Raw genomic sequence first — 25,946 nt, 5'->3', positions numbered from 1 at the left:
ATGCACTCAGTCCAATCAAATTCATGTAAAGTAGAGTGCAGCCGTAACGTAGAAGTGTAAACGTTTGCAGTCTATGCACTCAATCCAATCAAATTCATGTAGAGGGCTGGCCAATAGGAGCTACGTAGGAAACTAAAAATTCTAGCACCTTATCAGGGTCACACCCTGAAAGACAACAATAACAAAATCAGACCGGAGAACATAGAAGATTACCGGATTTAAGGAGATGGTAATTGAAGAAGGGTTGACGTAGATGGTGTGAAAAATCAGGTAATCTTCGATGTGGGTATGTGGGTGGAGTTGATAGAGCGCGCTGGACCGCTAGCTCAATTTTACCATACTCACCTGGGCCCATATACATTCACACTTTGAACTAGCAGTCCTGCTTTTTATTACTGACAGCTCATCAGTACTTTGAGTCCTTTTAGGACTTATACCTGTAAACCTTGACTTACCAATCCTTGTCACCTATGTTATAAGTCCTAGGGATCGAAAAAGGTGTTAACATAATGGGCAGTTAGTCTAATAAATGTACGTATATGTTTACTTATCCTGAAAAGAACCACAGACTCAAGGTGAGTTTTAAACACTTTATCTATGCAAGGTTTTCTGAGTCAAAAAGCCCAGAGTACAATGACCATCAATTTTACACGCAAGAATATAATCAATAGGACATAAAGTTTTCAAGAAATCACACTAACACCTTTAGATATTGGTACCTGGGAAAGGTGAGAAAGGGAAAGAGCACAAGGACATACCACATGGATTATATTTACCTAGAATGGTGTAGGGACCAATCCTGGTCACGGACTTAGGCAAAGACAAGGGCTCCTGACTAATCAGGTACCCACCGGACAGGACAGGTGCAGATCAGGACAGGTGATCTCAGCTAGTGCAACGCCAGCGTCACACCCCTCTCTAGCAAAATGTGGGTACTCCGACTGGGTAATTGATAATTTCCCTCAACAACATCTCGATTCTTCTGATAGAGTACTCCGCCAGCACCTCTGCTCTCGATCTCCTATAGCATGCGTTGGGTCAATGACAGGTCAGCTACTCGGGCAAGTCGGACAAATTCTCTATCGAAACCTACCTTAGTTATACCATTTCCAGGGCAATGTATCACCCCTTAATGTTGCAAATCTATGTGTTCCCCTTCAGTGATTGGTCAGAAAGACGAGGAGAGGTCATCACACCATACTAAGATGAGATCATTCTTCGTTTACTTGCATTTGATCAAGTTCCCGCCTATAATTTATTTACTCACAATGTTATTCCACCCAGCAATATTAGTTCTTTTTTCGTATACGTTGTTAACCCCTTCGACGCTCATGACGAGCTGGGCTCGTCATGCAGTAGCCTCCTGCTACGCTGATGACGAGCCCAGCTCGTCATGTAAAGTGGTATCTGTAGAATCCCAGCACAGGAGAAAAATCCCCATAGCATTCAAGGTGTTAAACAATATTGCAAGTAGTCTTCCTTTTCCCAGGTCATGGGGTGAGGTTCCCAGGCGCATCGCGGGTAAGATAGGTTTTGCCTGGATTTCAATGCCACAGTACGAGGTCCTTCAATGCTTCCAGCACATGCACAGTTTGGGTTTCAATATGAAAGTTCATGTCACCCTCAGGCCCAAATACGAGCTAGTAACAAAGTCAAAGAAAGACACATTAGAATGCGAAAATAAATTAATGGACTGTATACCACTTATGGAGTTATACCACTCTAACCCTATTACTTTATTTATACTATAGCATTAATGGTTAAGCAGAACGAACAAAGTTTAGTACAAGCAGCAGCATATGCATTAGTGTGAGTAAGCATGAAGCGACCATCTTGGCACTAGTGTGCAGAAGCAAGAAGTTCCCACCAAAAGCGAAAGACGTCACACCACGTAGATGTGGCAGACGCATGCGCAGAAGAGTTCCCGCATTTTCGGTGGCCATTTTAGGACATTCGGGTTACTGTTAGTAAAAGCACATAGTCAAGCTTCCCCTAGATGCTAAAAATTTTGTGTAATGCAAATATTAATAGACAAAACATGTTGATTAATTAGTTACAAGTTATTTTGAGAGGGCTGAGTCCAAGAAAGTTTCTGTACGTACGAAACCGTGCTCCATCAGAGTGACTCTCCAATCGTCGCCAAATGTAGGAATAATCACAGGAACTCCAAAGTAGATTTGTAGAAAGGAGTTTATTTATAGACAACTCCACCCAACGCACGGAGCCTCCTCCCAGTAAGAAGCACGAACGGCAACTGGTTAACCCCGTTCGAACCTCAACTGAGAAACCTTCCATGCCTGAGCCACATTGCAGAACACAATACATTACAGATGTAAGCATCAGACATTTATTGCTACTCACGCGATGTGCCCATATTTCAAACCATAACTAGTACAGATGTATTCATAAGGCATCACGCGCTACTCACGTGATGCCAACAAACCACTTACCACTACAATGCTCACTATTTAATAGAGTTGAATGTTATACCTAGTACACATTTCAGGTAAAACAAATGGTTTGTTAAGACATAACAGTTAATCAATGACAGCGCCTGGTGACCTCAGACAACCGCCACCAAAAAAACTCGGAATCCTTCAGCCACTTTCAAGAAAGCATCATCTGGTCCATCGCCACTGTACTAAACTGAACCAGGTTACAACAACATACGTATTTTTAAATGGTAACGATTAACAAAGAAAACGAAATTTAAAAGCTTCCTTCTAGAATAAGTGCGTTCGCCAGTATCAAGAGAAAACGATCTAAAGGTGGCGCTGTGCACTGCTTAAATGCCAAAATGCACCTGTCCCAGTGTTCTAAGCACGCGCACGTGTTTTATCAGGGTTTAATTAAAGCCAGCATGTGAGACTAAGGAAACTGTCACAGAGGACTATGCGGATGTGTCGCACCGCACACCGACGAGAAGAGACGCCATCTTACAAAGGGACGTTTTCCATTGCAGTTCATGTAAACGTTCAAATGAAAAATATCAATAGTTACAAAGAATCATATTCATTTTACTGCGAGATTCCTTTGATTCCTGGAATATATTTCCAGGGGGATACCGTGTATGTCTGAAAAAAATACACTGAATGCAAATACCCGATCGTTATTGTAGTCTTCTTCTAACAGAGGTTCTGGTATCAATGATAATAGAACTATCATAGTAGATTGAAGATCTGCCGCTCCATTACTGCCAGATGGCATTCACGGGCAGATATTTCCTGAAGCGACCGCTCGTTAAACCCACTTGATAAGCATTTTCTCCAGCATTAGTCAGCATTCAAGATTGTCTCTTGACTGACGGTGAGGCTGGCCAATAGGATTTCAGCTTGCGTCGCATCACAATGGCTCCATGTCCAATAGGTGAGCCGAGGTAGGCGAGGTGTATCCGTAGGTAGATACTACTCGCGCAGTACAGACCAAGCTGCGCGCGGTGGAGGGACGGGCCGGCAGAGCTGGGACTCGGCCACTAAGGTAAGGCGTCCACCGGCCACGCCCCTATAGCCACTGTTGGGGTGGGAGGTGGGCTCTCAGCTCTCACTCCCTCTGTACAGTGGGATTGCCAGAGAGGGGGAGAAGTTTCAACGAGTCCTCTCCGTTATTCTGCTTCGTCACACGATGTACTGAAAGGCAAAGACATCGAGTGAATGTATATTCCGACCTTCCGAATGGTTTTACTTCTGTGTATATCCAGAATATATTGGGCACATAGTACTTGTTTTGATCTGCGGATAAGCGGTCCTAATTTTGTACGTTCGGGAAGCGAGAAACACAAAAAAATAAATACAGGTGTTAACTCTTGTGCACTCATTTTGGGAAGGTGGGCTTTGAACCCACGTGTCAGGTCCCAAAAAAACTGCAGTTTAGAGTTTACTAGCCACAACGACCTCTGTTGTGATGACAGCCCATACGCGCCACCGGTAATTTTGCTCTCTTTGTGAAGTTTCGAGATGCTTTTCTTATTGTGTATGGCATCACTGAACACGCTTCTGTGGCCTCGCAGTGAATTTATTTATTTAATGCATTTTTATGAAGCGCGGACTTTACCCGAAGGTGTCGGAGCACTGTACAATAGAACCAGTTACGTTCCCTCCCTATGTTGATAGAGATATCACTAGTATAGGCCTTGAGTATATCCATTTGTATCTCCTCCTTGTGTGACTTTATCTCTTGTACATTTGCAATTTTTTCTGTTTGTACCTTTTTTTTTGTAACGCATGTAATCCTAAGTCCGTATGCTTTCAACTGGTTCTTATGTAATGCAAAAAATTTGCAATCATTTTTACGCATGTAACCGTCAGTCCTTATGTTTTCAACTGGATCCTATGTAAAGCGCTCTGACACCTTCGGGTAAAGTTCGCGCTATATAAAATTGCACAAATAAACATGAGCGAACTGTCACAGGAATGGTAGACGTGCACTGGGGGCAGGGGCAGTGAGCTACGAAATAGTAGTAGGTCCGTCAGAATTTGCTAATGGATGTCGGTCAGTCATGCAGCAGCTGTGGATGGTGACTCGAGCTAACCCGTCGTAGCGTGCACCCCACGATGACCAGTGACAAGGCCATGAAATTAAAGGAGTCTTGAGAGTGCTGGCAAATTCCTGCCTCATCAGACAGGTGAGGACATTGGGAACAGTTTTCGAGATTTTTCGGAGAGCAGCCATGGAGCTCATTGTTTGTTTACAAGGCAAGATGTTTTAAGTTTTGCTCTTTCTTTAATTGGGAGCCAGTGCAGTAAGTTTGTGCTGGCCTTGTTGGGTCTGTCAACTTCAGACCAATGTATAGTTTTTAACTTTATGTCGTTTTATGTGAGCTGCTTTGGAACGGCCTGCATTTAGGCCACTGTAATGATCGAGGCTTAGCACGATCACAGTAAGGTTGGTGTTCCATCTGTTTCTGACGCCCATCCAATGCTGCTTGCTTCGAGATGTGCACACTCCTTGCAGTCTGCTCCGTCTCAGAATATGGGTAAGCATTTGCTTGCTATATTATATGTTGTTGTGTATCTATCCTAAATTGTAGTGGTGGCTTCCCCATTGAGAGGCACATTTCAACGCAAAATGATATACATTAGCCATATAAACACATTGGCGCGTCAAAATGATACGACTATCTCCAGTCAGTCAGTCAAAGCTCTTTATTTCGATTAGTTAAAATCATAAAAGACAGTGCAGAAAAACATACATCCACGCTTATAAAATAGTTTAAAAAAAAATAAGTAATACAACTATCTCCATCCACTATGTGTAACAGTGAATGGCTGATTATTATATTTTCCTGAACCGTGATAAAAGTGAGATAGTACTTATTGTTCCTTATGATTGTGTCTTGCCCTAATTGGTCCTCTTTCTTTATGGGTTCTCCTTCCAACTTAGTCGGGACTCATGGAGCCATTTTCTGTACAGAATTGATATTTGACCCCATCAATCAACCCTGTGATCGAATATGGTATTCTACATGTGCTGTCTCTGTGGAATACTTCTCCTCAAGGTCGACTAGCCTTTGTCTTAGCAGTGCCCCATGACATTGTTTACTGAAGTGGGGCTAACTCTGATGTGAGTTAACAACAAATAATTCAAAACTTCACACTCAAGCACTTTCTCGAAAGAGGGTGTTCTGTTTACATTATTATGCTTAAAATTACTTTGTTGACTGATAGTCATACAAATAATTATATTAAATACTTTGCAATTTTTCGCAAAGGCATGCATGATACAGTTGTTGATTGAGACAGTTCCTACATTAGGCATCTGAAAAGTAATCTCAGGTGTGCAGTTGAGATTCAATGGGTATGGTGACCAGCCTCTACACCATTAATGTTCCTCCCTCTGGTACTCTCCTCCCGTGTATCTTTTTCAAAAAGCTCATGTCAGACCATTCAACAAACAACTAGGTAGTGACACCTCTTCTTCCAGAGTTTTGGACACAAATTACTTTTATTCACACTGAACTGGACCCTCTTCAACGCCCGACTTAGAGCCATACAAGAACAAGTTGGCAACAAACTGCAGACACAGTTCAGTTAATATAATACATTGATAAAAACATTCGTAATCTCACCATATAAAAACATGGGATACAAATAAATGTTGATAACAATATGAAGTCTGAAGGCCAAACCCCACCCCAATTAGCAGTATATTTTCCTAATGATAAGTGACTATTAAAACTGATTGCAGCATAGCAAGACTCTGGCGAGTCAAGGTTTTGCAGAAATCTAAAGCCTTCCCAAAAAGAATTTAAGCTGCGTGAGCACAAATGAGAAAGTATAAAATGCGTTCTCACTGATTTATAAAGTGCAGAAAAAAACAGAAAGTGCAGTGTGCTTTGCCTTGACAAATTATCGCAAGGACGAAGATTCTAAAACCAAGCCCCTTGATGTGGGAAAGGTAAGAGAAAATGCATTAACCCCAATTGAAGCCTAGTTAAATATAACCTATTTTGTCATTTTCTATGCAAGAGAGGTAAAATTCCAACTTCGGGCCAGATGTTAAAACAAGGTCATTTTCCAGAGAGGGATGCTGAGTGGCTTGTTGCCTACAGATACGCTGGGCTCGCTCATAAAATGCCAACTTTATCTGATCTCTAGCAGAGCGGTACATTTGATCAGGGTTATTAAAATGCTCTATGACTCCCAGGCTACTAAAGTGCGTTTAAGATACTCCAGCCAAGGTATAGACTCCGCATTATCCTAGACCAGGCAAGCCTGAAGAATAAGTTTAGAGTATCCTAACTTCGGAGTTTGCCAAATTTTTAATCATAATAAGTGGTGCCCAACTCGGAATAAAGTCCACTTCTGAGCAACAAAAGAAGGTCAGTGTACCCTTGTGGCACAATGAAGAGACTTTGAAGAGAGTCTAGAGCTGTCACAATCCCCAACCACCTGCCCTATACATAGCTATTGAGAGACAATTTGCTTTAAATAAAGTTATCATTTCCCTCACCTACCTATGTCCTAGTTTTGCTGTGAAGCGAAAAATCTCATCCACTGCTATTTTGGTTTGTATCACCCTCAACGCCACTTAGGGCTCCTACTTAACTTGTGGGTCGAAAGGCAACCCTAAATAAGAAAAACTCTCTACTTTGGTAACTGGTGCTTCCTCGATTTAATGAAAGTTTTAGATTTAGTTTTCTTTGGCCCACAAGCCATTCCTGATGACTTCTGTTGATTAATCTTCAAATCCAGGGATGACATAAACTCCACGAAGGCTTTCTGAAGGCTGTTTGCGGTCTTAGCTAATAGCACAGCGTAATCCGCATAAAGAAGTGTCAGGATGAAACAAGTGCAAATCCAATTTCTTTTGGCGCAAGTGAGCTTCTAAGCCAATTAATGTGGGCACGCATCTGGGCGCCCAGGCTGCACAAATACCAACTAATTCCCCAGACGTTCAGTGTGAACTCCTAACCCCTCCAAACACGCCGCAGGTGGCCATATTAAATATTTACTCACGTCCAGTTAAGAGTGGACGGGAATCTGATGCAATTGATACATTAAAAACTTCATGCAGTCACTTGACCCTTCAATCGTCTTAGTGCTTGGAGGAGATTTTAGTTGCCAGTTTGAGCCCCTTGTGAGTCCAGAACTGTGTGAACAGGATGATGAAGATCATTACTGGCATGTTCCTGACCCACAGATCCCTCCAGTCAGGGTTTGGACTCCATTGGTTCTTCAAATAAAATCACTCTCCCTTACAACGTCTATGCGGGCGTGTAATGGGAGGTTGGAACCTGACAGACCGGGGTCAGCTACGTTCAATAGACTAGATCAAACTTCCATCATTGACTATATCATGATGGAAGTTAGACATTGGGACAGGCTGCTGGAATTCAGGGTTCATCCGAGACATGATAGTGACCATCATGCTCTCGTTTTAACACTGAAACCTGGGAGCTTTGGGCTCACAAATCCGGCGCCTGAATTAACCAGTGCAATCCTGCCTCTCACAATAGCTAATAATAGGCGAGGGGTAAAATGGCCACATCTTCAGGATTCCCCCCACTAAACTTGCCGAAATATATAAGATATCTATACCACTGTTTTCTGATATGGGGGATGCTGGCTCCTAGGGTAGAGCTGTGAAAACCCATAAGCAGCTGGTTGCCGAGCTAGTGGATGAGTTTTGCCCTGTGGGTGGGAAAAACCCACTGCGGGATAGGACACATCCCTGGTACAATGCCTCCTGCAGGAAGGCAAAAAAAGACCTGCTATCTGTAATTAAAATCAAAGATAGAGCAGGTATTAAGAAATTCAGACTGCTCTATAAAAAGGCAATCAGTAGGGGAAAGAAGGATTGGGAGAAGACGTGGGCGAAGCTTGGATCCGCACTCAAACGTAAGGATTCTAAGTCATTTTGGGCTATTGTTGGCACGGGTATGAGTGGGGGCGGCCCGGCACTTGCCCCAAATATAGCATCCTCAGTGTGGGAAGCACACTTTGGAGCACTATACGCCAGTGTCGAGTCAGAAACTACAACCGGCACAAGTTGCGAACTTTTCAAGGAGCAAGGATTGTTGGGGTCGGCAGATTTGGTCCAGAGGGAAGATGTGGTGCCTCCTGTGTTGGCCGCCTCAGGCTGCCACCATGAGTATCGATTGGTGGGGACTTTGGACGACCAGCGGCGGCGGTATTTCTTGGATGTTGGGGATGTGTGCCATCTTGAATGGCACGAGGTAATCACAGTGAAGGAGGTTGAGTCAGCAATAGGAAGGTTACTTCCCAATAAGGCCCCTGGCCTGGACAAATTGCCTGGGGATTTATTTCGCTCCCAACCTAAAATATGGGCACCATACTTGGTTGTTCTATTTAATGACATCCTAATGGGGATTGATCTGCCAGGGGCTTGGCTTGGAGCTGAGATCGTCCCCATATATAAGAAAGGTTGCCCACTAACCCCATCCAACTACAGGCCCATTAGTCTTATAGATACAACACAAAAACTAATGGGGAGGATCATTTTGGACAGGATCCTGGGGTGGATGGAGGAAAAGAAAGTATTGACCACAGGCTGGATTTAGGTCAGGCATTTCTACTCTGGATCAAATATTCCGTCTGCAGGTGTTATTTTGGAAAACGGCAAGTGTGTAGGGTGGCAGCCTCTACCTTGTCTTTGTTGACCTGCGGGCCGCTTTCGATCTTGTTGCCAGGGAAAAGCTGTGGAAAGTTTTGGCAGACTTGGGTCTCCCGCCCTACTTACTGACTATATTAATTAGATTACACACTGGCAATTATGCCCAAGTTAGGTGCGGGAGGCATGGAGATCTCTCAAAATGTTTTTCTTTTCTGAAGGGAGTACGTCAGGGGTGCGTCCTGGCCCCAACGTTATTCTGCCTTTACATCAATGGTCTTGTAGACCATTTAATTGGTGTAACAGACAATGACGCTCCTAGGTTAGCGACTGGGAGAGTGCCCGCTCTGATGTTTGCGGATGACACTCTGCTGTTATCTAAAACATCATCGGGCATTCAGCGCATTGTGGATGGCTTTTCAGCGTTTTGTGCTTCGCGGGTATTGGAAATAAACCTGGATAAGACCAAGTTTATGATTTTTAACCCCCGAAGCAGACACGCCCAAACCCTATTCTCAATGGTATTCCCCTGGAAAGGGTCAAGACCTTTGTCTATCTTGGTATCACCCTGACGGAGAACTTGGACTGGGGCTTCCAAATCTCTAAATCAGCTCTCAAGCTATCCCAAGTAACTGGGGTATCAGCAAAGTTGATAGAAAATCAGACCTCAAACCGGCAGCTCCGGCTCTTGAAATATATCGACTCCAAGCCAGAATGGCCACAATATATGGTGCTGAACTCTGGGGCCATAAAAATACATCTAACCTCTTGAGGGGGGAGCAAAACTTCATGAGGAATTTGGTAGGTTTACCACCAAACACACCACTTATTCCTCTGCGATTTGATCTGGGGCTGGAGTCAATAGAGGAGCTCGCAGCTGCACGGCCTATGCTCTATTGAAAGAGGTTGTGGTCAGTTCCAGAACTGGCCTCCTATAGAGCGGAATTCTTGGAGCTTTGGGCTTTCCTAAAAAGTAAAAATATCCCATGGTTGCTCCATATTAGAACTCTTAGTACACGGATAGGTCTGCCATAGCTTTGGGAGACTCCTGAGCTGTGTTGCCCAGGGATATCTAAATCGGAACTACAAAACCTGATGAGGCGACAGAATCTACTAGCCCTACAGAGATCAGCTACCCTAGGCAGGCTGTCTGCAGAGTTCCTCTTAGTAAAAATGGAATCTCGATTTGAGGAATTCTTAGATGTAATACAACCACCTCTTGGGAGGAAGTTGTACCTTCAGCTAAGGCATGGCAGTCTACCACTCAGGGCATTCACCTGTAAATGGACAAAATCAGATAAGGAAGCCTGTCCGGCATGTGATTATAAACGTGAAGATGTCTCTCATGTCATGTTCTTTTGTCCTGCGTATGTAACAATAAGGAAATGTTGGCTGATTCCGTTATGCAGGAACCATGGATTTCGACACTTTGTTCAGGCTTGTCGGGTCTTAAATTATGATACCCACCCCCCTATTGTCTTCGCTGTATCCCGTTTCCTATTTGGCATGTGGCGTAGAAGGAAAGGTTTTGTATAATATATGCGATCAATTATGAATTTTATACTGCTGCCTTTTGATAACTCTAGAGTTTAATTCATTTTTATCTCTAATATCGACTTGTTCGCTATTTATTGTTTTAATGTCTTGTGCTTTGTATGTATTTTATTTGCACTTTTATGGTCTTCTGACCGAAATAAAGTTATCAAATGAAAGAAATGAATGATAAGAAACAAAAACTAGGTAAGGATTCTACCTTGGCGGGCACCTTGAAGCAGTTTCTATGAGACGTACATTCTCCCCCAGACCGTAATGGACCTTAGCCGAAGTATTAAAGTGCAAACGCTGGATGAGAGCAACTAGGGGGTTCTTATTTTTTGTATTGGTTCCCTAACATATATCGTCCTTCCGAAAAAAATGTGCTGTTCATGACTTCCCAAAATCGCTTCGCATCCCTCACTCTCTTGGTGGCCAGCAGATCAAACCAAGCTTAATTTCTCAATTTGATCTTTCTTGTCAGCAAAGCGCCTTTATATTCTTTATGTGCAATAATAATTGTATCCCTAATTTTTGGTACAGATTTATGGTCTGCTTTCAGCTGCTTAAGTACTTTTGAACAGGCTGCATTAAACCACCAGTGAGAGGGGAGGATTAAAAGTGAAATTTTTTTTACAGGTAAGGCTTGGGAGATAGCTAAACAAACGCTGGCAAAATCCTCAATTATTGAAGGTGGTGTAGTGTCAGGAGACAAACACTCAGATTGCACCATTGTTTTCAGAAACGTCATTTTCCAAAAAGCAAACTGGGTTAACCTGCTCCCAATTCAATCTAAACAGTTTATTGTTGCCAACGCATAAATGATCCCTCTAGCTGGCATCATCTGTTCTCACAATATCAACTTCCTCTCCTGCATGAATGACTCACAACTCATTCACTCAGAACTGGATCAAGGTCCATGACTGTAATTACCCACTGGATGAAGACCAACTGTTTAAATCTGAAAACAGATAAGACCGACATTGTGATCATCTGGAAGAGCACATCACTGTGAGACTCATTCTTGTGGACAGCAGAGCCATGATCAACGCCCACCACCCACATCAAGAGCCTCTAGATCATCATCTACAGCAAACTTGACATGACTGCCCAAGTCAATGCCGTCACCTCATGCTTCCATATCATGAAGATGCTGATGAAGGTTTTCAAAGTGCTCCCAATCAACACCCGGAAAGCTGCCTTGCATGCCCTGATCACAAGCTAACTGAACTATGGGCTCATCCTCTAAGCCAGGATCAACAAAAATGTCACCAGAATGCCACAGAACATTCAGAACTCGGCAGCCAGAATCACTCAACCTCTCACCACGCACACTCATCACACCACCTCTGTAGTAGCTCCACTGGCTCTCCATTCACAAACGAGCTCAATTCAAACTCCTCACCCACACTTTCAAGGCACTTCATAACACAGGCCCAACATACCTCAGCAGTTACATATGCTTTCACAAACCTTCCAGGCACCTCCCCTCTTCCAGACTCCTACTTTGCAAATCCCATGCATAGGGAAAACCAGATCTGATGGTCAAACCTTCTCCTTCATCGCTTCGCTCCTAAAGCATGGAACGAACTAAAGAGGTAGGTCATTCCATGCCTCATCCTGACCTCTTGAATTCCTCATGAAGCTGAAGAAGTGGCTTTTTGAGTAGCCCCAGGTGTGCCTAGACTTACCTGCTCAGCGCCAAATACCCTCCCAGGTGATACTGTGCTCTACAAAACTGCATAACATAAGATGTAATTCTCTCAGCCTTCAGGAATGTTCAAGTCCTTGTAAACTTGCTTTTTGACGGTGGCTATTTCCTCCTAGATGGTGTGCCAGACAACACAATTGCACCTCTCAAAGGCATGCTACATGCAGCAAAAAAGGTATTCAATAAAGATTAAAACATCACTTCCATTCTGATGAAACTCCACTGGCTTCCTTTGCCAAAACCAGCTGTATTATCTACAAAATCAACAAACACAGCACCGCTGCCTGCCCGGCTGACAAGTTTACCATTTCCACTAGCTCTTGTTCCATACACATCCAGTATACCATCAGAACAAAGACAAAAAAGTGCAAAAAAGAAAAACAGGCAATGTCAAAAGGTCTGGCTCTTTTGTAATGTTGAATGGTGATGTAAAGCATTAAAAGTGAATAGCATGAGAATAATTATGTATTTGTGTGGCAGCAAAGAACCGAAAAGGGGGGGGGGGGGGAATGGAAGGCTACTCTGGCTTACTACATGACACGGGTGTTTATGATATACGGTTTATTAACCATGCGAATAGTATTTTGGTATGCATTTGTTTTCTAATTGTGGCACGAATAATGCATTTTAGAGCACAATAGCTTAAATAAGCTAAACTTCCTTTGTATCTCGTGGTCAGTCAGCCAGACACTATGCTAGGGACTTTCAACCCTATACTATGTGTATTCATATAAGATAGAGGATAATTTTACATTCAAGTCTATACTGAAGAATTTTGTGTTCCCACAGCCTTTGAGTTTTAATGTTGTGACTTTACTGGGGATTCTGTGTTACTGTTTTTTGAAGCACTAAGACTTCTTGCCGTGGAGCTGTGGGAATGATATTAATATAGCGTAGCCACACTTATGAAGCCACAGAGCAATGGGATAATTTCTTTTAGAGATATATTTACCAGTAACTAGTTCTGTTACGAGAAGGACGTATGGAATAAGACTGCATCAATTATTGGATCATAATAACAGTACTCCATGGAGGGCTCAACAAAAAACAAGGAACCAATGTCTAAAAAAATATACAGTATATTTTATTATAGCTACTACAGTGTTATAAAAAGGTTATCACAGTAAATCAGATCCATTTATTTCAAACAATACATTGAAAACTTCATAAAAAAGCTTAGGTTAAAAATACATAATACAGTAGTAGCTTAGGTTAAAAATACATAATGCAGTAGTAATTACTACTGTATTATGTATTTTTAACCTAAGCTTTTTTATGAAGTTTTCAATGTATTGTTTGAAATAAATGGATCTGATTTACTGTGAAATTGTTTGCTGTATATTTTTTTTAGACATTGGTTCCTTGTTTTTTTGTTGAGCCCTCCATGGAGTACTGTTATTATGATCCAATAATTGCCTAGGAAATATATCTTCACATTATTGTTTTCCCTGTCCTAGGAATTTCTTGACTTAGAATTCAGGGGGCCTTTGATACTCACTAGCATAAGACAGCATCTTACATGTCTCTCAGTATACATTATGTGATTCAGTACCAACTCCAAAGCTGTAAAAAACAATATGTAGGCAAAACTGTGAGTGACATCCATACACGATTCAGTAACTGCAAATCGGCAATAATGAATAAACTTGACCAGCCTTTAGCCAATCATTTTAACCTCGTGGATCATTAACTATCAGATTTGAAGATTTTCCCTGTCGATCATGTTTTAACCCCTTAGCTGCGGGGTGTTCCCCCCCCCCCCTGGGCGGGGGGCCCGCACGCGGTGCGGCTGTGCTGGTGACGAGCTCGGCTCGTCATGAGGCACAGCGGAGCTGCCCTCATGACGAGCTGAGCTCGTCACAGCCAGGCCCGTTTTCAAACGTTCAGCACAGCGGGGAAATTATTCCCGCGTGCGAACGTTCCAACGGCTGTGACGAGCTGAGCTCGTCATGAGGGCAGCTCAACCGTCCCTCATGACGAGTTGAGCTCGTCACTAGCACACAAGCGGTTAAAGGAATAACTTCTGGACTCCTGAGAGAACTTTTGGATGTACAGTTTCAAAATCACTGCATACAGATGGACTGAACATAACTGACAATACCACCGTATTACTGCATATCTCAGGAGCCCTCAGGACTGCATTGATTCCACATTCCAAAATTAATCTGCACTCATGATGCTTTTTGATAATTCAACAGTGTCATCTGTGCAGCCACTGAGCAAACCATCTTATTCTGTCTGAGGAAGGCAGACGCTGAAACATTGTACTGGAAATATATTTTTGTTCTTTGGTGAATTTATCTGTTTGAGCCACTTCTTTCTTGGATATTTTCTTTCTTTGTGACTCATATCCTTTGGGATCCAGATTTTTGCGCCAGCTGTTTTTAATTGTGTATGTGTGTATATATATATATATATATATCCCAAAAACCCTCAGTGCAAATATCGAAATATCTACTGCAAATTTTCGCAGTTAGTCATGTAGTGGCAACTGTAATCTTCTTCATAGAAGACCTAATATTTACCTTTTGTCCGGTGCCAGAGTCCAAGCAAATATGAATGAGCAGGCCAAATTTAGTGATGCCACAGCTACATTGCAGTGTGAGCCTGGAAAAAGGCCCTATTTGCTTTATTTGGTTTGAGTAATTTAAAATGCATGGCAGAAGGCGGAGTCTGTTGACCAGCCCTTGGGACACTACTGCTTTGAGTTTATGAGGTGTGGTATTGTAATTTGTATGCTTTGCTGCAGTTAAGACAAGGCAACACGCCTTAACTGTTGGTTGTCCTCAAACAGTGATTGTCAGGCATGTAATATCATGTTGGAGAGATCATAAATTTATCATGGACATTTTGGCACGTGATTGTTTTTTTAATCTTGGTTCCCCAAAAAGGGATCTTTTTCAAAAAGGAATTATTAATATTTCGTTACTATACAACAAGTGTTACATTGAAAGTTGTTTGAAACTGTATGCATAGACTTGCCTTGGAGAGTAATGACGTTCAAAGATGGGTTTTAAAATCACTAGAGTTGTAGTTCCAAGGTTTGTGTTTTCATCTTTCTGTCTAACAGACAATTGTGAAATGAAATGAAATGAAAACCAGTTTTATTAAGTGCTAACAGCTGCCCTGAGGCGTCCAGGCGCTAAAACTACAACCGTGCCTTCAGAAAAAAGAGCAGGGAAAAATCCCACTAATTGAAAAGAAAAGTCTTGAGCTGTTTGCGAAAGCTCAACAGATTGGAGTCAGCTCTAAGATGGAGGAGTAGAGTGTTCCATAATTTAGGGGCTTTATAAGCAAAGGATCGACCTCCAGCCCTCGCTCTACGGATGCTAGGAACTTGGGCTTGGAAGGCATGTGAGGAGCGAAGGGCTTTAGTGGGTTGGTAGGGTAATACTAGAGAGTGGTTGATTTCTGGTCCAGATTTCCAGTAAGCTTGATGGGCAGTGCACATAGCCTTGAACTTGTCTCTCTCTCTCTAATGAGCAGCCAGTGCAACGCTCTTAAGCCAGATTTTATTGAGGTTCTGCGGGGAGTCCCAAGCAATGTGCGGGCTGCACAGATTTGGGTACGCTGCAGTTTTTGTAAAGTGTACTCCGGCGCCCCCAGGTACAGAACATTGTTGAAGTCAAGGCGAGATTGGATTAAGCCCTGTATTACGATCTGTCTGGCCTCAAAGGGAAGAAGTGGGAGAATTCTTTTAATCATCCTCAAGAGGCCAAAACTGAAACTTTAATTGCCTGCATATCGAAGGTCAATGATTTGTCCATCCACACCCCCAGGCTTTTGATATAGTCTCTGGGGGTGGGAGCAGTGCCCATACTCAGAGGCCATAACAGCTCCAAGGTAGAAGGGGCTGAGGGGCCTAGAAGTATGAGCTCTGTTTTGTCATCATTGAGCTTCAAGCAGGACTTCGTCATCCAGCTCTTGACCTGTTCCAGGCATGTTGTTAGATTGGACTGTGGGAGTGGGCTGCTCTCTTGCACAAGGGAGACCACTAGCTGGGTATCGTCCGCATAGGTAATGATGTTAATACCATGCGGACGCACAATCCCAGCCAGCGGGCTCATGTATGCATTAAAGAGCGTAGGGCTCAATGAAGAGCCCTGCGGCACCCCACATCCCTGTGGCTTGCTAGAGTAGACCGAAGTGCCTTCAAAGACCTGGAACGTGCGATCACTTAAAAAGGACCTGTACCAGGCCAGGGCTTCTCCCGATATTCCCAAATCGAGGAGACGGTGTAAAAGAATCTTGTGGTTTACCGTATCAAAGGCGGCGCTCAGATCAAGGAGGATCACTGCCACTGACCCTCCCTGATCCAAGATCCGCCTTGTCTCCTCTGTCACAGCCAACAAAGCAGTCTCTGTCCCGTGTTTAGGGCGGAAGCCTGTCTGGGAAACGGCGAGCAGATGGTTATGCTCGAGATACTGAGTTACAATGATGTTAATATGTTTCTCTAAGATCTTAGTTACCCAGGGAAGAAGTGATATTGGACGATAGTTATTAAAATTCGTCGGATCAAGAGTGGGTTTTTTCAACAGTGCTCAAACCATGGCATGCTTCCAGGCCTGTGGCACTATCCCACTTACTATGGAAGAGTTCAGCAACTCCATAAGTGTGGGAAGAATGACTTTGTTGGCTAGGATCAGCGCACCAGGGGAGCAGGATCACATGGAGAACCCGATTTTATTTGGTTTATTAAAGGCTCAAGAGTGTCAAGGTGCAGCAAAGGAAAATGGGTCAGGTGATTTTTTTGAAGGGGGGTCTCTAACTCTATAGGTAGATCCGGTTTTTGAGTGGACACTTCTAAGTCTGCAACTGAAAAGGAAAGATAGATTGTGTTTACTTTCAAAAAGAAAGAATTAGCCAGTTCGTCACATCGAGAGGTGAATTATCATTGCCTGTCGATGGAGACGGCAGCCTAGTCAGTGTCTTCACTATCTGATAGATCTCTTTAGGCTTGGACTTAGCCAATCTGATCTTTTCAGTATAGTAGGCAGACTGTGTGGTTCTTATTTCATTTTTATAGGTCCTAATAGCTTCCCTATAGATCACTTTGTCCATAGGGTCGTAGGACATACGCCACTTTCTTTCTACTCTTTTACATAGACGTTTTTTCTCCCTGAGCTCTTCTGAGTACCAGGGCGCTGTTTTTTTCTTCCTTTTTGTGCCAGAAGTGCAAAGAGGAAGTACGGAGTCCAGGGAGCTTGTGATCCAATTGTCAAACAGCCTGTTGTTAATACAAGGGTCACAAGAGAGTAGAGGACTAGTAGAAATAAGAGTGCTGGTCCATTTATCTGTACTGAGCTTCGACCAATTACGAGTTGTTAGTAGAAGGGGGGTGAGAAGTGGAGATTTAGAAGCAGTCCAAATTAGAGAGATTAAAAAGTGATCAGTCCAGGGAAGATGGCTGATACTGCCCATTTTTAAATGTTCACTGTTACTGAATACAGGGTCTAAGAGATGACCTTTAATGTGCGTTGAACCCAAGACAAGTTGCTCTAATTGAATAGCGGCTAAGCTGGCTATCATTTCTGTGGCGACAGTATCTGAAGTATTATCGAAGTGGATATTAAAATCCCCAAGTAGAGTAAAGTTTAAGGGAGATGTAACCAATTCTGCCACAACAGATGGAAGATCTGTTTGAAATTGTTTTATGGAGTCAGGGGGGCGGTAAATAAGAATGCCGGAGAAGCTGTTATTGGGTGAAAATTCGATAACAAAGGGGAGACTTTCACAGTCGGCAATAGACTCCGTCAGGCAGCGACATATATAACTGTCCTTATAGATAATCGCGAGCCCTCCGCCTTTGCCCTGCGGACGATTTAATCGGGCTATCTGATAGCCAGGGATAAGAGCTTGCACTAAATCATGCTGGGAGTCTTGGGTCAGCCAAGTCTCAGTTAAAAAGGCTACATCCGGGGTATGCTCCTCCAACAACAAAGATATTTCTAGGCTGTGTTTTGGAAGAGATCTACAGTTAAGAAGAAACATATGATAATCCTTTAAAACCGGATGGCTCGATGGATTAGTTATCTCAGCCTTACAATAAGGGCAGCAATGAGGGGACTCTAAGGGATGAAAGTGGTGATGGCAGCATACTGGTGTTGAGGGACGCAGTTGGTGCAGGGACTCCTTACTGTATATCAGCCTTTGTCGTTGTAAATGAGCAGGGGGGATGGCCCCAGGTCCCGGTCGGGCGCAGACGGGCTTGCCTTTGGCGCGCCCGCTGTGCCCGCCCGCTGCGCGGACGTAGAGACATGTGATTTTTATATGGCGCAGAAGGAGGGTGGGAGGCGTTCTGCAGCTAGACTGCAAACCCCTTAGCCCTCTTAAGATGGTGGCTATGAAGGGCTGTAAGCCCCTGTCCCTGTTCCTCCGCGCAAGCCCCTACTCGGCTGCGCAAGGGATCGAGGTTGGTGGTCTGGCGAGCTCCACGATCTTTAATTTGAATTCCCCACAAGTAAGTAAGCTACTTGCAAAGAGATACGGCGCAAATAATAAAAATTTTACTATTGTTGAATATCAGATAAGTAATTCATGCCGCATGATAACATGATTATTCCCAAGCCTAGGAAGTGCTGGAGCCGCTAACATTTGAATGAATCCAAGTAGACTTTCTTGCAACTACTGCTGTTACTATAAGAAAACTATAGCAGGAGAAGATGTATTTCTTTGATTAAGGCTGCAGTTTGGGTGACAACCAAAAAAATATAGTGAACAGTTTTTATGAGCCTATGTTTTCTGTGATGTCTTGTGACACCAGGTTAAGAGATGCTCCTGTTATTTTTGTTGTTTAGATGCCTATCTTTCTAAGTTCAGCTCTTGTATAATTATAAAACTTTTAGTGCCAATATAAAAAGTCGTAATTAAATCACTGCAATGACTAAGTATTGGATGCAATGAAGACAATCTGAGTGATAATGTTGATTGCTATGTCCATCTGTTTCTCTGTATTTGTGAAGTGCTCTTCTGGATCAGATGATTCTTGGTTGTTGCTGGACAATATGCCTTCTTTAGCCCTTAAACCTCTCTTAATTATAAGTTGCAATACAGCTAATAATTACTGTTTATGTATCATACACCACAAAGTGAATTCTCCCTTGGTACGTAAATAATAGGCCTTTTAATGCCAACATGCATGAGTAATCTTGCATAATATCTCTGATTGTCTTGCAGTGACCTCACAACTCACCAATTATATACAATTATGATGGTATCACATTCTCATTATACTGAAGCACACTGGACATCAGTTCTGGTTCTTACAGCACTTTTCATGTCGGCAAGATACACATTTTTCCCCCCAGGTATTTGGCTGCTCTTTCTCCCACAGCAAATGGAACCTTGCTCCATAACCACTTGATTCTTCAAAGACCGTCTATCCGGCAAGCACCTCAAGACCTCGATACACACGCACGTTGGCTTTGATTGACCACCTTAAGTTAGTTAATTGTGTGTTTTTGGTGCAGTCTGTAACACATTTGTTTTACCTTTGTCTATCTTCACCATCCTTGGCTTTCTGTCAGCTCAGCATGGACACATGCGTTGGTGCCATCGTAAACTGAGTTCTAACAATGGCTCTGAATTGTTTTATAAGAGTTTATAATCAATTGATGAATACATTGATGGTTATGGAAAGAATGAGATTTGATGGATGAGTGGAATTTTGATGAATGAATAGGAGTAGTGGTGGATGGATGATTAGTCAATGTATGAGTGTGTATAAGAATGATAGACCAAGAATTGATGGATGAATGAATGATGATGAACGATTCAATGGAAAAAAGGTGAAAGTCGGAGAATGGATGGATAGTGAGGTTTTTATAGTACTCTGTGGCTTCTTTCCGTTACCTTAGAGTTCTAGAAGTGCTAAAGCTTTTCAAGTAAGTAAGGAGGCAAAGGAAGTTGAAGTGAAGTTAAACGAGTGGGTGGAGCTTGATTCTGATGGTATTCGGTTGCAGCCCTAGATCTTTGAGTTTATGTAGAAAGGACGTCTGAGAAGTTCTGTCTTCAAAAGGTTCATGAATCATAAATTCATTGCATTCCACAGTCTGGAGCCTGGTACTCCCAGGGATCTGCCTCTGTGATGATCCATCAACGACCGTTCAAGAGGGCCAAAGTGGGTGGACGCAGATTGGAGGTTGCTGGCAGAGTTGTATCTTTGGGCTTGTTTCTGCATGTATTTTGACTACTATATAGAGGAATATACATCACTACAGCATTTTAAGAAATAAAAGTGCCTAAGACTCAAAGCACCACTGCCCCCTCAGCCCCAGTACATTTCAGTGGAGTTTTGAGGACCCAGTCAGCTTGTTTGCTCATGTGCCTTGCCAAGGTAGCCGAGATCCAAGATGTGGTAGGTGCAAAACGGGAATCTCCCTCATGCTGGCTGTGGGATTTCCAGTCCCTGCTTTGGTTAGTCCTGGGGAAGGGGCGATCTGCTTAATGAATTGCAACTGCTGAGCCTCTTCTATAGCTGTGGGTGTAAAAGGGGAAGTGAAACTCTACAAACCACTCGCTGTCCATCACAGATGCCATCACATGTCTCATTTGGGGCTTTCTGTATGAGAGGGGTCGGGAAGGGTGGCCTGTGGTTGTGGACGTGCTGTAGTGTATACTCTTACATACAGCAGAATAGGCATTGACAGCATGGCCTGCTGCCAAAATCCCTTTGTAGTAGGTACAGGAATATATGGTGCTTCTGTATGTAGTGCTCATAGGAGGTGCCTTGTGCATGCGATAAGAGCGCACGGCCTATGGTCAAGCCCCTCTCTCTTACAAACATTGCATTTACTATGCACGTTGCTTGTAATGTGTAAGGACAGGGTAGCAGCTTTAAGGGAGTGAAGATATTTTCATGTGTTTCCTCAATGACCCATTGTAGTTTTCCCTTTGTTGGCCTAATTGTGCATGTTATAAGCCGCATTCTCTTTTGCACATGTTACTATATAAACATGTTTGCTTTTGTGCCACATTGTACTTTCACACGGGTACAAGTTTTCGTGCTTTGTTCTTTTCCTGGGATTTTGACTGAACACCACAGACCAGGTCAAACAACAGTGCTGCTTGTTATTCTCTTTGGTCAAATACTAGCACTTAGACATAATAAGAGAATGCAGTTGTTGTTTGTGAGTACACATTTCTTGTTATATGAGCACCAGGATTCAAGCAAACAATCACTGAGCGAGGGTTATTAAACAAGATTGCTACATCAGCTGAGATATAGAAGGTACATCTGTGTATAGGAGGGGGTGGGCGCACACTGCCTCACACTTCAGCACTCAGTTTGCCCCAATGCATCATAATAAATGCAGTACATGATAACACTTAATTCGGTGTCAGGCTTTAGTTTTTCACACTTGTTGGCGCAGCCAGTGCTGTGAATCTGTAGACACGTGGTAAATGTCCTCCTTCAGTAGAGAGCAACACTTTTTTGGGGGGTGCTGGAAATGCTGCCCAAAGTCTTCTCAGGTCTCAGTACCACTCGCTGGGCGCAGGTGCATCAACCAGAGCTCGTCAGCTCAAGGGAGTCTTTTCAAATAGGAGGGAGGGGTACATCTGTGTATGCTAAGATTCGGAGTCCCCCACTAATCCCAGAGATTAAATAATCATTTAGTTTCAGTGGAGGGGGGGGGAGAGATGGTAGGCTACTCTGGTTTATAACGTGACACAGGTGTTTATGGTATACGGTTTATTAACCATGCTAATAGTATTTTTGGTATGCATTTGTTTTCTAATTGTGGCACAAATAATGCATTTTAGAGCACAATAGCTTAAATAAGCTAAACTTCCTTTGTGTCTCGTGGTTATCTTATTGTGGACAAGTACGAGCGAAAGGGCGTGTCCTGATACCACGATCCTTGAGAGGGTCAAGAGTGTTGTGTTCTGGGGTTCCAATTCATTTATTTCTCTGGTAAGGTAAGGAGGGCAAGTGAGACACTACAGCTATTCGTTTTTGGGCTCATAGATACTGAGGTGGTATGGTGACTAATTTCCTACCTGTCGATGGTCTGATTCCCAAACATAGTTCTGTTCCTGAGCAGAATCCCTACAACAGGCTGTGACAGAAAGGAGAGTGGGAAGCAGACTGGGATTAAGCAGCTGAACAAGCCCAATAGGGAAATGACAGCAGAAGGGGACCAGATTGCAAATGCTGACTTGCTGTGGCTGTGCAATCCCAGAGAAGGTGAGGTTGATGGTCACAGGTGGTGGATGTGGTACAGGGGCCCTGCCATGGACAAGAGAAGAGGGATGTGGGAGACATCACTAACATAGAAAGGCAACTAGAGTTTGAAAGGCTGATAAGGGATGCTGAAGGAGGAAAGAGTGAAGAGCCCAGCACAAGGGTCAATTACCAACGCCAATCTGGATCTACTCTGGGGACTATTGTGGTGCCTAGTAGGTATTCTCAGACTGGGCTGAAGGTTAAAATGTACTTTCCTGAGGTGATGGAGGGTAAAAATAGGTTATGAGCAGTCACATCCTGTGGTTTAGGGACCAGTGAGTTATTACGCATTTGACCTTTATGGGGGAAAGGACACACAGCTAAGAACTCTAGAGTTCCGGATTATAAAAATGTGGATTTGTGAGAGTAAAAAATCTACATCAAGCATACATTCATCACCCTGTTGCAAGTGAAAAGGGAATACATTGCGTTCATCTTCTCCTTAGTTCACTTGTGAAAATTGGCCCTTGTCAATCAAACTCTTTCCTGGTCAGTAGAAATGCGTATTCTACAGCTTTAATTATGCCAATTTCTAGTTCATTTTTTAGTTTCAACTTGATGTCGTTGAACTTATGTATGTGATCAAAAGAAAAGGTGCTTTTGGAAGCTTCAATCACTTGTTGAGGTTCTATCAACTTTTAAAGGCGCGAGCAGCCCCAGCCTCCCCTACCAACTCCTACCACCCCCACGCTAAATGCTAACAACAAAGTGTGCGCTTCTGTTAGCCTTCTTGTTTACAGATTGTGTCGCTGTAAAATATTGGTTTGTACTGCTGTGTCTTTTTGTATTTTGACTTCAAACTGCTTACAAGTCACATTGGTGATGTAAGGGCACTGTAAGCAAAACCACTCTGCAATAGTGCGGGCAGAGCGGCAGACATTGATGAATGTTGGATGATGTGGCTGTCACAGAGCCACTGGCAAGATTGAGACGACACACCAAGGAGCACTGCATGTGCTGGGAGATGACCCGGAGGAGAACGCAACTTGACGTAGCAAGTAGTAGTCCGCAGTCACATCTTGGTAATTCCTGCACAGTAGCCTTGGTACCTTCCCCATTGCTTAGCCCATCGACATCCCCGTTTCCTAGAACTGTGAGCTTTCCTGAATACCTTTTGTGTTGTGCTTTATGCAGGTGGACCTCACAGTGCTCTGCCTTTCAATGGCCTCTCATTCTGATTGCATGACGGTGGACAGGCACAGAAACAGAAAGGGATAACACAAACTTTTTTTGTTCCGTGCCACACAGTAGAAGGAAATGCAGAAGTATTTGCTTGAAATTCATGCTGGCTGCTCTGAGATGACCAAGGGAGAGAAGTTGCTATTGAAATCTATCAATGCCCTCTGTTCTAATCTGCACTAGAAAACTGCAGAGATTGAGACAACAGTGAGGGCAGTTTTATTTATTTATTTATTTATTAAAGTTTTGTATAGCGCTAGCTGGACCCGAAGGTATCAGAGCGCTTCACAACACGTACAAAAAGGCATTAGAGAGGCAGTGAGGAAGGAGAACAGAGCAGGGAGCACGGAGGTGAGGGTGTAGTATCTGTGTGCATGTGTGAAGGTACAGAAAGGGCAATTTTAAGCTTGGCAAACAAGAGTTATGCACTGGTTGGACAGAACCAGGAGTCCAAGGGGACGATAGATGACCATGACTTTTTTTAACTGCACAGTTGAAAGCATTTTTCACCTGGATTTGATGTTGGAAACACTGATAAAGTAAGAAAAGAGTTTCAGCTATAGGTACTGGGAGTGTCTTCCATGCTTGCTGATGAGACAGTAACTGAGGTGAGGCCAGGAGTCCTGAATGGACTGCTGGGTCCTGCTGATGATTCTGAACTTCAGCTAATAAAGTTTATAAATTCCATTCCAGGGCTAAGCATAGCTAACAGGCTACTAGGGGAACATCGATTTTTCTTTTGTTTTGGTTAGAAAAAAGTGACTGAATGCTGCAAGCTGCAATTCAAAATAAGATGGTGATGTTAAAGAGAATCTGACGTTGGCGTTTTTCAGACCCGAGTCCAGAGTCATTTGCAAGAAAAAGAGCACTATTGATGGTCAAAAACGAATTAGTGGCAAAAGGATTACTGGCCTCGGTGTACTTTCCTGTGAAATATGAAAGTGATTCAACAGGGTAGGACATTTCTGATATTTTCTTTTTTCAGGATGGTTCTTCAAAAGATTTCCTGAACAGTCTACGAGAAGGGGCATACGTTGACATTTTGGTCAACCATTTGTTCTTGATTGGGGAATCATTACTGTGCCATACCCTACCTGAGGACCTGCCGACTATACCTTGTGCCTGCAATAACCGGATCACCGAGGGAGGACAGGTGCTGGCGTTCCGCTCTCCCCTCGCCGCTGTATGCCATCAACAGCCGCCGAGTAGGGGAGAGCGAGAGGTGGAAAAAACTACCTTTCCCAGCAGCCCTTGGGGGGAACCGGAACTCGTAGCCCGGGCAAAGGGCGGGCCGTCGGGGGCCGAAGGAGGCCGGGCTGGGCCCATCTTCCAACGTCGGCCCGCGCTCCTACCTCGCCTATCCGGCCATCGCAACCAGAATTGTAAGTTGCCATCAGCCCTGTCTCACATCCGCAAAAGGATAAACAGTAACTTCTTGAGTGTTGTGCCAATTCATGATTGTAAACCAACTACCATTCCCCTTCACCTTTACCAATATCGATGCCTTCAGACGCGTTAAACTCTTCCTTACCTTCTACCGTAGGGGTCACTATACTAGGGCCTTTAGATAAGTACTTTGCACGGGCAACCAGGGAAATAGACAGAGAGATAGCCCTGGCAGAGAAGCGAGCTGAGCGTCGCTTCTCTATTGAACTTCTTAAACACAAACTCCCAGGCTTGGTACAAAAAGAGTTATTAACTCCTCATTCATCAAATAATGCTCTATCTATGGGAGAGTCAGATGCAGACTTATTTAATACCGATGACTTCCCTCTGATTTTCCAGGAAGATCCACCCCATATGACTATTAATGAGCCAAACAACGCTATCAATACTAATGGGTTACCATCTATATCCCATTGTTTAATTGACCTCAATTCTTCTATAGTGTTGGATCATGCCGCTCAGTCCAATTCAAGTCCCCCATCCCCTGTATCGAATCTACCCTCGGAGGAGGCTGTACAAATGGAGACACAATCATTGCAAATAGTCAGCCCTCCCAAAGAAAAGACACAGAAAAAGAAAGGCCAAGAAGTGTGCCACTCGCCTCCAAGGAAAAAAAGGAGGAATGTTGGGGTGAGAAAAAGGACTCAAAGCATAAATCCACCCTTACCAATAAAGAACTCTTTAAACAAAACTAGTAAGGACCTAGAGATAGACTCATTAAGCGAGCCACAAGCAGATATGAGCATGTTCCCTGAAGCACTGACGTCCAAAGGACTCCTTGAG

General features: G+C 43.4%; 1 protein-coding gene across 2 annotated transcripts in view; it reads left to right on the top strand.

The window, feature by feature from the left end:
* The window catches only part of ENPP5 (ectonucleotide pyrophosphatase/phosphodiesterase family member 5), a 352,202-nt gene that overhangs the window by 10,422 nt on the left and 315,834 nt on the right, over nt 1-25,946 (top strand). Inside the window, exon 1 of one of the 2 annotated variants that reach the window (XM_078647642.1) lies at nt 3,362-3,477. The exons of the other annotated variant lie outside the window; for it this stretch is intronic. The gene's annotated coding sequence lies outside the window, so the exon portion shown is untranslated. Of the gene's footprint in view, nt 1-3,361; nt 3,478-25,946 lie in introns of those variants that run through there. 2 annotated transcript variants of the gene reach the window in all.

The sequence above is a fragment of the Lissotriton helveticus genome, chromosome 6 (assembly GCF_964261635.1).
Source record: "Lissotriton helveticus chromosome 6, aLisHel1.1, whole genome shotgun sequence".
In the NCBI taxonomy this organism is placed as follows: Eukaryota; Metazoa; Chordata; class Amphibia; order Caudata; family Salamandridae; genus Lissotriton; species Lissotriton helveticus.
The sequence above is the reverse complement of the archived record's forward strand: the minus strand, read 5'-3'. Positions and strand labels throughout refer to the sequence as shown.